The 11,332-nt window shown below is 31.3% G+C and overlaps 1 pseudogene across 1 annotated transcript; it reads right to left on the bottom strand.

Moving 5' to 3' along the window:
* Positions 1–3,151: 3,151 nt before the first annotated feature.
* Positions 3,152–11,184, bottom strand: LOC111282495 (T-complex protein 1 subunit zeta 1-like; annotated as a pseudogene). Its single transcript, XR_016329256.1, has 14 exons — positions 10,838–11,184; positions 10,438–10,573; positions 9,747–9,898; positions 9,607–9,654; positions 9,424–9,520; positions 8,565–8,670; positions 6,244–6,358; positions 6,052–6,139; positions 5,107–5,311; positions 4,888–4,982; positions 3,937–4,005; positions 3,782–3,895; positions 3,565–3,677; positions 3,152–3,431 (listed from the first exon to the last, which is right to left on the bottom strand). The product of XR_016329256.1 is annotated as a T-complex protein 1 subunit zeta 1-like (transcript).
* Positions 11,185–11,332: the final 148 nt, after the last annotated feature.

Raw genomic sequence — 11,332 nt, 5'->3', positions numbered from 1 at the left:
ATAGCACCCAAAATCAGATAATCTTGTACGGTCAAAGCAAATATTCTCTACAGCGATTTTAAACTAACTTTAACTAATAATTATCACTTCAGTTTCATTTTATCAAAGTTTCAAATATCCAAATGTCAATATGTAATAATAATGAATTAAAGCTTTTAAAACATTTCCTTACAACCTTAAAATTTGTTGGAAACTCTTAATAATTATGTTCCCAATTTATTCAGCGGCAGGGACGGATACAAAATTAAAAAATAAAAAATTTTAGATTTTTGTTAGAATTTTTATTTGACACTTAAGGATTTTTCTTTTCAAAAATAAAAATTCATTATAAACAATTATAATAATATAGCAATATATTATTTCAAATTTTTGTCTATAATTTATGTTATGTATTATTAGTAAATATCCAAAACAAGTCCTAAATCCGACATTAGTTCACGGATGGATATCAATCAATTAGGATACCATGGGTGATACGGAATATAGTCAAAATCTTATCATAAATAATATAAAAAACCTCCTAATAGCCCTCACGACTCCACACCCAGGTTTCCATCACAATAATCACATCATGTAGATTTTGACAACCTAATCACAATAATCCAATAAAATGCAAAGGCCATTATTAACTAATCACTTTTACTCAATTGGATCTTCATGTATATTTAAAGACTAAATGAGTCAAAATTCTACGTGATTATAACCAACCAGAATAATCCAATAATCCCTTAAAATGTGTAAAGTCCCTTAAAATTGAACCAGCTGATATGTTACTTTTTGAAAATATCCTCAAAAAGTTGTTCTGAGTCAATATACAATAACTTTTATCAGATCTACAAGAGTTGTCAGATCGCACAAATCACCCAACTCTTTTTACAACTTACCACTAGAACTTTGTTAATACTGAACAACCAAAACACAGAGTCGAGCAAAAAAATCGGCACTCAAATTCTTTACAAGAAGAATGGGAACGTTTAGTTTAGGAGAAAGAAAGATTTTTGGTTGAAATCTTACTTTTTTTAATTTTATATTTAATTTGGTTCTTGAAATGTGATTTTTAAGATTTTCAATAGAGTTAAAAAAAAATGATACAAGTATGGAGAATCAAAAACTCTTCTCCCTTATATTTTTTAGATTTAGATGGAAAAACGAAAATTTTGTCATATCTATCCTTATTTAATTGCATTTTCAGATTTTTATTATTCTTTCTAGTCTTTTAAAATTGCAAAATAAATGTAATTTTTTTATTTATATTTTTAACAAATACTTCGTTTTTAAGATTAAAAACACAGTGAATATTAAAACTATATTTTTGAAATTTTAATATTTTAACAAAAATCACATTTTTAAGATAAAAAAAAGTAATGGATATTAAAATTTTATTTTTGAAATTCTAAAATTTTAGTGAAAATCGTATTTTTAAGATAAAAAACATAATAAATGTTAAAACTTTATACAAAATTTTTGGAATTTTAACAAAGATTAGTTTGTAAAGATAAGAAGCACAATGAATGTTAAAATTTTATTTTTAGAATTCTGAAATTTTAACAAAAAAAATAATTTTAAGATAAGAAACATAATAAACGTTAAAATTTTATTTTTTAAAATTTTAAAATTTTAACAAAAACTGCTTTCTTAAGACAACAAACATAGTGAATATTAAAATTTTATTTTCAAAATTTTTGAATTTTAATAAAGATCATGTTTTTAAAAAAAAAATGTAGTAGATGTTATTAGTCATAATAAAATTAAAATGGAGCGTAAAATATCTTTATTTGATATATATTCTTATATATATAATTTAAAATATATTTACTTAATATTATTACTTATAAAACTTATTTCAGGCCTAAAACTCTTTGGAAGGGTTTACTACTCCCCTTCTAAACTCAATGTCAAACTTATCATTATAGTCAATTTGCGTATTTTTTTTACGTAGGAACAATTAATGTAAAAATAATAATTAGAATTAAAAAATTATGTTTGTTGAAAATATGAAAAAAAAATTTGAAAATGCTCTTTAATTTCAACGAAAACAAACATGTTATTCACATGTAATATATTATAAATGTAATATGTTATCCACATGTTATCAAGGATAATATAATAAAAAATTTTATTAAGTAATTTTACATTTCTTAGGCCAACAAAACTAAGAAATCACAAATTCCTCTTCAATATTATTTTTTCCCAAAATCACTTGTTTTATCAAAATTTAAGAATTTGCAAACCAAATGCTTTCCTAAATACTACATTCTAATCAAAACTCTTACCCTTTTATAAATTTCATGTTCAAAAGTCATTAAACTGTTGGTAAGTTTGTTGAAAAGAATTTTCTGTTTGGACAGATATTATGAAGGAAAATTTGTGAAGGAAATGGTGACTAAAATGTGTTTGATTCTCCATCATAGATGTACTTCACGCTCTATACCAACTTTCTGTTTCCTTCTTTTGTGTAAAAAAAAAAAAAAAAAGTTCACAGTGCAACGTATAAAATGCATCAAAAACATACGTTCAACAAATAGTTAATTCTGAATAACATAATTATATTTAAGTATCTAACATCTTTGTAACTGTTATCCAATAAAGCAACGACTTCATGCTCATTTTATATCCCAAAATTTCAAGCAATCATTCTACTACAAGAACAATTTAGTTTCTAAAGTCTCCTTGCTTATATAATCTTGACTTTCATCTCAATTGTTTATTTCCTAATTACATCCACACAAATAACTACATAGGCTGTGAAGCTCGGGTTGATATCTAGTCTTAGAAACATACAAATCATCGTACACCTCTTGAGAATCGTTGAGAAAACACAAAAAATAAACCTTAGAATATTCCCTCTAGAAGCAGCATTTATAATTTAAAATTAGTTCACCACGGGTTCAACGGTTCACGGCTCCGGTTGCTCTCAGATCCTCCTCTTTGGGTCATTGTAGAGCTCCGATCAACTGTTAACTCAATCCGATCACATCGTCTGGATTAAGTTGCTTAGAGCCATTCTTAATGAGTCATTTCAGATTCTTGTCAGTTCGAATTTAAACCAGGTATTGATTTGAATCATGCTTTGAGCGAATTACGCTCGGAAAGAAGAAGGAAAAGGAAAAATCTGCAAGGAATGGAATACTAGGAATTAATGGCCAAGCCCTTGTAAAAAAAAAAGTTCATTTTAAGCTAAAATCTAACTGAACATGAAAATGGAAATTTCCTCTCAAATAAATCCAGAACACGACCATTTTAATTTAGGATAGCAAAATTTTCCATGAGACACCCAAACCATTAAACAGAATAGCAAAAGCCTAAAAGCATTAAAACCTGAAGAATTAAAAAAAAAAAAAAAAAAGCTAGGTTGGCTTTCTGCCAGCACGAATCACTTCGTCCACCAAGAGCAACTGTGAAGCAATTACAGGCCTGAAAAACAAAAGTAGCTCGATCAAACCAAAAAACATCATGACATTTTCATAATAAAGATTGTGCTCCACCTAAACATTCATAAATAATGATAGCATGTAAACAACTGATGGTGGTTTTGGTAAAACTGCAAAGATATTTCCAATATACCAGTATAATTTGGCGTTTAACAGAGTAATTATCAAATATACCCTCCATTTGGGGTCCATAGGTTCTCCTGTTTGATGGTTTAGACCCACGACACTACCTCTGTCATGCTCCCCCTGAATAAACAGCCAAAACACAATGCTCAGCTTAATTTTTCTTCAGTTTCTACTTTCTATAAGGGGGTTAAATGAACAGTAAACAAGACAAAAATAAGTTGCACCGTAAGACCAATTATGACATCCTGAGTGTCTAGCCCAGCATTCTCAGCAAGCGTCTTGGGAACCACAAGAAAGGCATCAGCAAAAGCCCTGAACATCAGAAGTATTTCAATAGTCTTGTAAATAATTCCAAACAAGGAAATATAGCAAGACATACCCCTTGAACAGTGTCTTTTACTTCATTAATTAGATATTGTCTGACTGCAACTTCAAAAGATCCCGCACCCTAAAGCAGAGGTTATTAATACATCGGAATATAACAAAACAAATTGCACTGAGTAAGATTCAAACCAAACAATTCTCAACCACAACCTATGTCTTTATAGTTGACCTAGAGTTCAAAGGCTGCCTGCAGCTTGCATTTCCCATCTGAGGCTAATGTGAAAACATGGATTAAGAGCTCCATTCAAATCACCAGAAAATACTATGGAAAAGTGCTAATTAATAGATACACAAGAAATTTCTCCCAGTCAATGGGTTATAATTTATATAAGTTGCTGATTGGAACTTCTACCTCCTTTTGCATTACTCATTGCAGTCCCTAAAAGTGTTATCTGACAAAGATTTAACCAAATGAGCCAGCCTAATTATTATTTTTGCTTCTGCTTTATAGCATAAAGATAAACCTTGTTAATTTGCCATCTGCCTCTACCATAGAAGCACACATCTGCCCAGGTTCAAAAACTTGCAAACTCAAATATTCACCTTATATGCATCTCCATATCATACACGTAAATGTATATTCAGCATTTTCCTCACACAATAATTACAACTTCTGCTCAAATTCCTTTTGAGGAAGGTTATGCTCCAATTTCACCCAATACATTAAGTTCTATCATTAGGACAACATAAAGATTCAGAACCATCAAGTGCTTCTATATACATGGGGTTACACTGGTTTAATCACCCATTCTGTCAAATTTAAGTTAAATCTACCTCTTATAATTTTTATTCTCTACTGGGCCAATTAATCTTAAAACATGGTTGATGACCATCTATGCAAACACTCTGATAACGTGCAGCAAATACTGTAAACAAGAATCAATAGCAGATGTTAATCAGCTTGAAGAATGAATGAAGATAAAAATGCTAAGTAAGCAAAACTTACTAATACAACTGCTTCATCTTCAATAGTATTGTTAACAGCTCGCAGCCCATCACAAACAGCATCCTTAATTTGGGCAATTGTGTGATCATTACGCCCTAGATTGTTAACAATAGAATGAATATTATATAAATAGGATGGTAAATGTTGCATAAGCGGCATTAACAACATTTATATTAAATTTGTATAAATTATATGGAGCAGCAAACACATTCTACACACCTTTTATCAAAATTGTACATGAATGGGGATGTTTCACATTTTCCATAAATGTATACTTATCTTCCCCAAGGAAATGCTCATAGACAAGTCCAGCCCAGCCAAGACAATAAGGGGTTAAATCATCAACAGAATTTATGGCTTCTCCTCCACAAGCCAAAACGAGCCTTTCCATATTTCTTCTCTTTGCTCTTCTGAGGGCAATGACCTACAAAACCATGAATCAGCAAATTGCAATAAAACAGAGGTAAGACAAACCATAACTAACACCTTTCAAAAAAATCAATTTCTGTTATATATGTAACACTTAAGCATAATGAAAGAACAATCATAATCCCATCAGCCTTACATTTGAGTAATGACCCAAAGGACAAAAGAAAACCTTCAAAATCTAGCAGTTATAGATGACAATTAAAAACAGTATACCCTAAGAAACAACTATTACTCAAATTCAGTTAGGAAGAATGCTATCTATCACTTCAAAACACATTTACCACCACAATTGTCAAAAAAAATTCCAGCAACATAAGAAAAGCAGTGTACATAGAATGCACACTCTTCTTGATATTCTAGAACCACATATATCAATCCATGTATTCATGGGAAAGACATGAGAAGGGTAACAGGGAACATTAAACAAAGGCAGTCATCCTCCAGCAAAAAGGAGGAAACCACTACTTGGTATGCCAAAAGGTGATGCTTAAGAAAAGACATCTCCTACAAACACCTCACTTAATGCAATTTCAATGACATTATAATTATCAATATATGGGGATGAAAATACTAGTCAGGTATCTAAGTCATTCCTCTTCTTTATTGGACATGTAAGAAAGTTACTGTGTACCCAAAAGGAAAAAAATGATTTATAGGCAACTAGCAAAGAGTAAGACATCATGAAAAATTCGTAAGTTGGGATAGGGATTAAAAGAACAAAGGTCAATAACTCACCCCTGCTTGTTGAAGAAGATGCAAGGAAGGGGGATCAATACCCTTTTTGGTTGACAACAACAAAGTTGTTGTTGGTGCCTGCACAAACCTACATATGGCCAGGAAAAGTAGGAATATAATAAGAATTGACATATACCTGCCACACCAAAGTCACATTTATAATTTTAGTGTATGAGGCATCACAAAAGCTACCTTATCTTTTAGCCCAATAATTTTTTTGACTCATTCATCAACAGCACGCCTTTCAGCTGCAACCATTGCCTCTCTTTGCTCAGCATTCGAGTAGAAAAAGCCTGCATTTATTTTGCTGAAGGCTAAAACATTAGTTGCATGATGACAATCACAACAAACTATATCCACAATTAACTTAAGAGCCAGCTAAGGTTGAATAAATAGCCAAGGTTTATTACAAAAGAATCTTGATAAAAATTGGCTGAAAAGCCCATATATCTAGACTTTCTGACCTTTCAAATTTGCATCAATATCTATTGCAAATATACTAATAATTTGTAAAAATTTGCCAATGACAATCTGAAAAAATGATTTAATTAAACAGTATCAATCAACAGAAATGGTTTCAAACATTTGAGATATATCTTCACCAAAAACCTTACCAGAAGACTGATGGAAGAAAACAGGAGAAATAATTTTTATAAAGAAGCTGTAATGCAACACATGGTTGGCTAATGTTTGGCTCAACCAATGGTTGAAATGTAGCTTTTTGGCTTTTGCTTTTTTTTTTCTTTTCCATTTTTCAACACTGAGGGAATTTCTAATGTTCTTACTTTATTTAATTTTTTTTTGCACATTGGGAACAGGGAGAGGAAAGGATGAAGAAGAGAGAGGGAGAACGGCTGGAGGAGAGAACCAGGGATTAGGAGAGGAAAAAAAGAAAAAATAAATAAGAAAATTTAACAAAAAAAGAAGTTAAAACTAAAAATATAAAAATACAGCAAAAGGAAAAAAGAAAAATTGAACAAAAACATATCCTATTCTTATTTTTCCTTTACCTTCTATTTTCTTCCCTCCTTTATTGTTTCTTTTCTTCTTTCTTTTCAATTATGTAATAGAAAAAAAAAAAAAAAAAAAAACCTTAAGATTTGGAACATTCAATAAGAAAAAAGAGACCAAAAATTGATTTAGTCAATCAATGAGTGTTTTTTTTTTTTCAATTTGTCTTCGTAAAATTATAACTTCTACACATAATACAGAGAAGACAGACAAATGTTTGTCTATTTTATTAAAATTAATTACTTATTGAAACTAAAAAGGAACTAAATGGAAGAGTGCCACTTGGTAAGATGTGAGGACGACACATAGCTAGATGGGAAATGGTAGGAATTTTTTAATTCTCATTGACATTTCCAGATTTTTTGGTTTCAGAATATTTTTGGCATTGCAAAATTTCTTTTTTGGGAGGGTTTTCAACAAGAGTAAATGGGAGGGAAAGAAAAAGCGAGACACCAGCTGAGAGACTTTGGAGGCAGCCCAAGGATTAGAATGGCCCCACCACGTTCAATTGCAACAACAGCATCTCTCGACATGTTTAATAAATAAGAAAATTTATTTTTTGCCACCTTTAAGAGTGTAGGCGGATAGATGGACTTTCTGACATTTTCTTACTTAAAAAAAAACATATCATTTAAAATAGCTGAAGAAAAACATATCATTAAGTATATATGGTTGTTTCAATGATTAGGTTTTTTGTTTTAAATTAAGTAAAATACTTTTGGACATTTTAGAGAAAGAATGAGTAGGAGAGACAAGAGAAGAAAAATAATGAAGGAAAAATAAGAAAATATATGAAACATTTTAGTATTCTTTCCTTATCTGTATTTTTTGATAATATTTATAGATATTTTCCTTGAAAATGTTTATAATTTAATTACTTTTATTAGAATAATTATAAAAAATCTAAAGATATATATTAATTTTTAAAAATAATTCTCCTGCAGCAAAGCACGGGGTTTTTTCTAGTACATGAGTGATGACAACAATACAATGGATTGGAGTGCTGTACAATGGATTGGAGTGCTGGAAGCAGGAAAGAAATTATTTTCCACAGGACTGTTAACACAAATGCTATCATGATGGTGTTTCTGCTCAGCAAAGAACAAACTAAACTAGAAGCATTATAAGAACTAATGAGTGCACTTTCAAAAATAAAAGAGATATCACCATTATCACCAAATACTTAGTAGATGTCAGAATCTATTACGCCATATACTTAGAACATGTCAGAATCTATGACTAATATCAAATTGCCATTTTATCAGTTAATAATTTTGTACAAGAATAAATCAAGGAGAACCAAAGAAATGCTGTGGCATACACCAAATGTGCATAGCATATGGAAGATTAGATTTCACAAAGGAGAATTTAATATCATTTTGTAATTATGGATACATGAAGGATAACAATCTAATGTTCCCCAGACCAACCAGTGCCCCTCCCCTCTACCCCCACAGTGCGAACAAATAAAAAAGGAGTCAAAGACATGTGCATAGATTTACCTTTTCTCATACTCCAATGATACATTGCATGTCAAGATGTAACAATTTTCTGCTTGTCGCTTCATATCTGGGTGCCTAGAACCATGGTCAAGACTAGTCCCTCAACCTAGGAAACAACAAAATGTAAACATAAGAAACTGCATGATATAGATGGATATCACACATGCCACACAGACCAAAAAAAACAGAGCAGAAGCATTCAAGCTTAATTATACAAGCAAAACTTAGCTCCAACTACGAAAATGAGGGTAGCGGGGAAAAAGAACTTAACTCTTTCAAAGCTATAGTAATACATGCACAATAGCAATAAATTTCATGATTTCTTATCCATATCATTTGAGATCAATCGATCTTGCACAAAATATACTTCTGATGTTAGATTATAGATGCTATGTGCCACAAAAGGTTATACCCTTATAAAAAAAATTGTTTCTAGATTTTATTTGAGAACAGCCAATTTTGAATATATTCATTCAAGAAAATATTGTTTCATGGAATCAAAATGAAAAAATTACTTTAATTGTAGCTATTTTATAGAAAAACTAATAATGCACCTGCAGACTATGGCCTAATAGACTGGTTAGAATCTTGACAACACCTTTCCCCTTAAGTGGGTTTCACTCTTGAAAAGAAGAGAAATTAACCTCAACCTTCAAAGGAGTAACTAAATACCAAAATTCTCAAAATTATTCATACAGTATACCTATTAACCAATCCCAAGTTCTGTATCATACTGTAACAGCAGCAACCAGGAACAAACCCATTGAATACTATAATCTCAAGAGAGTTAAACAATAGCAAGGGGACTCCAAAGAAGGTGGCATACTTACAATGCAGGATAAAACAAGGAAATATAAGCATATCCGCCGTGTGTCTACATCAAATTTATGTTGCATGTGCATTACTTCCACCATAAAGAGATCAATATGCTCATCTGGCTTTCGGATGCAGAGTACCTGTGAAACCCAATAAAAGTTTATGTCTGTAAAAGGGCTAAACCAAATGAAAAGCATAACTAGAAACAAATGAGTTTCTCACTTACTGCATTAGCAACTATGTCAGTCAGTTGATCCGCCAATGCTTCATACAACTGTGTGAGAAAGCAAACCATCAATCATACGAAACAGATACCATTGACAACAGTTAAGGGAGTAAGGGAGGGAGAGGAGAAAGGGAAAATACCTTAGTCCTTGGGGTAGTTCCTGCAACCATTTTCAGAATCTCTTTATCTGGTTCAGAACCCATCACCACAGGAGTCTCAAACTTTTCAAGGAATCGGAGGGTAGCTCTTTTGGCAATTTCAAAACCATCATCCAGAACATGGGGATGCATCCCTAAACCAACCAGAACTGGAGGGTCAAGTTCATGAAGTTCCAATAAAAATGATCAAATAAGAATCAAAATACAAGATCCAAACCAATACATTGGTAAAGCTCAACAGGATGATGGATAATATATAAGAAAAAATTAATTAAAACTAGTATTTACATACAAAATTTTTACCAATACTTATTGAACAATGAAATTTTGTCATAATTTTTAACAAAAATGCACATTTAAATAAATTATCAAAACTAATTCAAAATTTTTCAAATTTAGTATACTTAGTCTATGCAATAAGGTTTTTCAATCTATTCATTTGGATTTTTTATTTTTAATGGGGGACATCAGGAGCTTGACTTAAAGAATCTTGCCAAAGTCTTATCTTAAATTTTCCTGACAATGACAAAATTACTGCCACTAACAAGATCGAAACAACTGGCTCTGATTATCCACCACTCCCACTAAAAAATATCCTTAGTTCAAAGAAAAAAGCGCAAAGTTGTGTAATGCTTCTTTAACATTATTCATATTAGTCAATTTGAGCATTAACCTTCGTCAATGTAACGCTCAGATTGCTTCTTTAGCTCGCCAATGAAGATAACAGTAGATGTAGTTCCGTCTCCACTAATGTCATCTTGCGCAACAGCTGTCCTTGCTATCATAATAGCTGTTGGGTTTTGAATTTGCTGAAACATTTTCAACCAACAAACTTAATGAAATGTACTGAATCAACCTTTTCTTTCTTAAAAATCAAAAGCATCAAAAGTTTCTATCTTCCCCTAGTAATTATTAACATCTGCCAAGGTCAGATTTTGGGTTTTAGTAATAGCAAAAGAAGCACTTAAATGATTGCCCAAACTTGATTATGAAAACGGAGGCTTTTCCAATTAAGAAAACTATAAGAAAGCAAAAACAAAAACAAAAAAAAAAAAGAGAAAGAGAAAAGGAACCATTTCTCTCAAGAGAGTGTTTCCATCTTTAGTGAGCTTGATATCACCAGCGCCACCAAGAAGCATTTTAATGGTGTCCTTAGGTCCCAGATTTGTTTTGAGAACATCCTGCAACCCTTTGGCGGCGTTGATGTTCATGCGAAGCGCCGCCGATTTGTTCAGAACTTCTGCATTGGGGTTCAGCACACGTAGCGACATCGTTTTCTAGCCTTTCTAAATAACAGACGGAAGAAAGGAAAAACCCTAACTCTGATTCTGCACTAAAGAAACGAAAGCTCGGAATGGTTTTAGGGCTTTCCAGAACCTTTCTATCTAGGTCCGTTTATAAAGCATTCATTTTTAAAAGGTTAAATACAAAATTGTATTTGTACTATATATATTTACCAGATATTTAAAAACATAACAATATATTTGAAAATTTTGGATTACGCTAGTCAAATTACTAAGATAATATGGATATTCAATAAATTTATGATACGCACAAAAAATATTTAA

Source organism: Durio zibethinus, chromosome 17, assembly GCF_047325235.1.
Source record: "Durio zibethinus cultivar Kanyao isolate XHJ-2024 chromosome 17, ASM4732523v1, whole genome shotgun sequence".
Lineage (NCBI taxonomy): Eukaryota > Viridiplantae > Streptophyta > Magnoliopsida > Malvales > Malvaceae > Durio > Durio zibethinus.
Note: the sequence above shows the minus strand (reverse complement) of the source record. Positions and strands in the feature narration are given on the sequence as shown.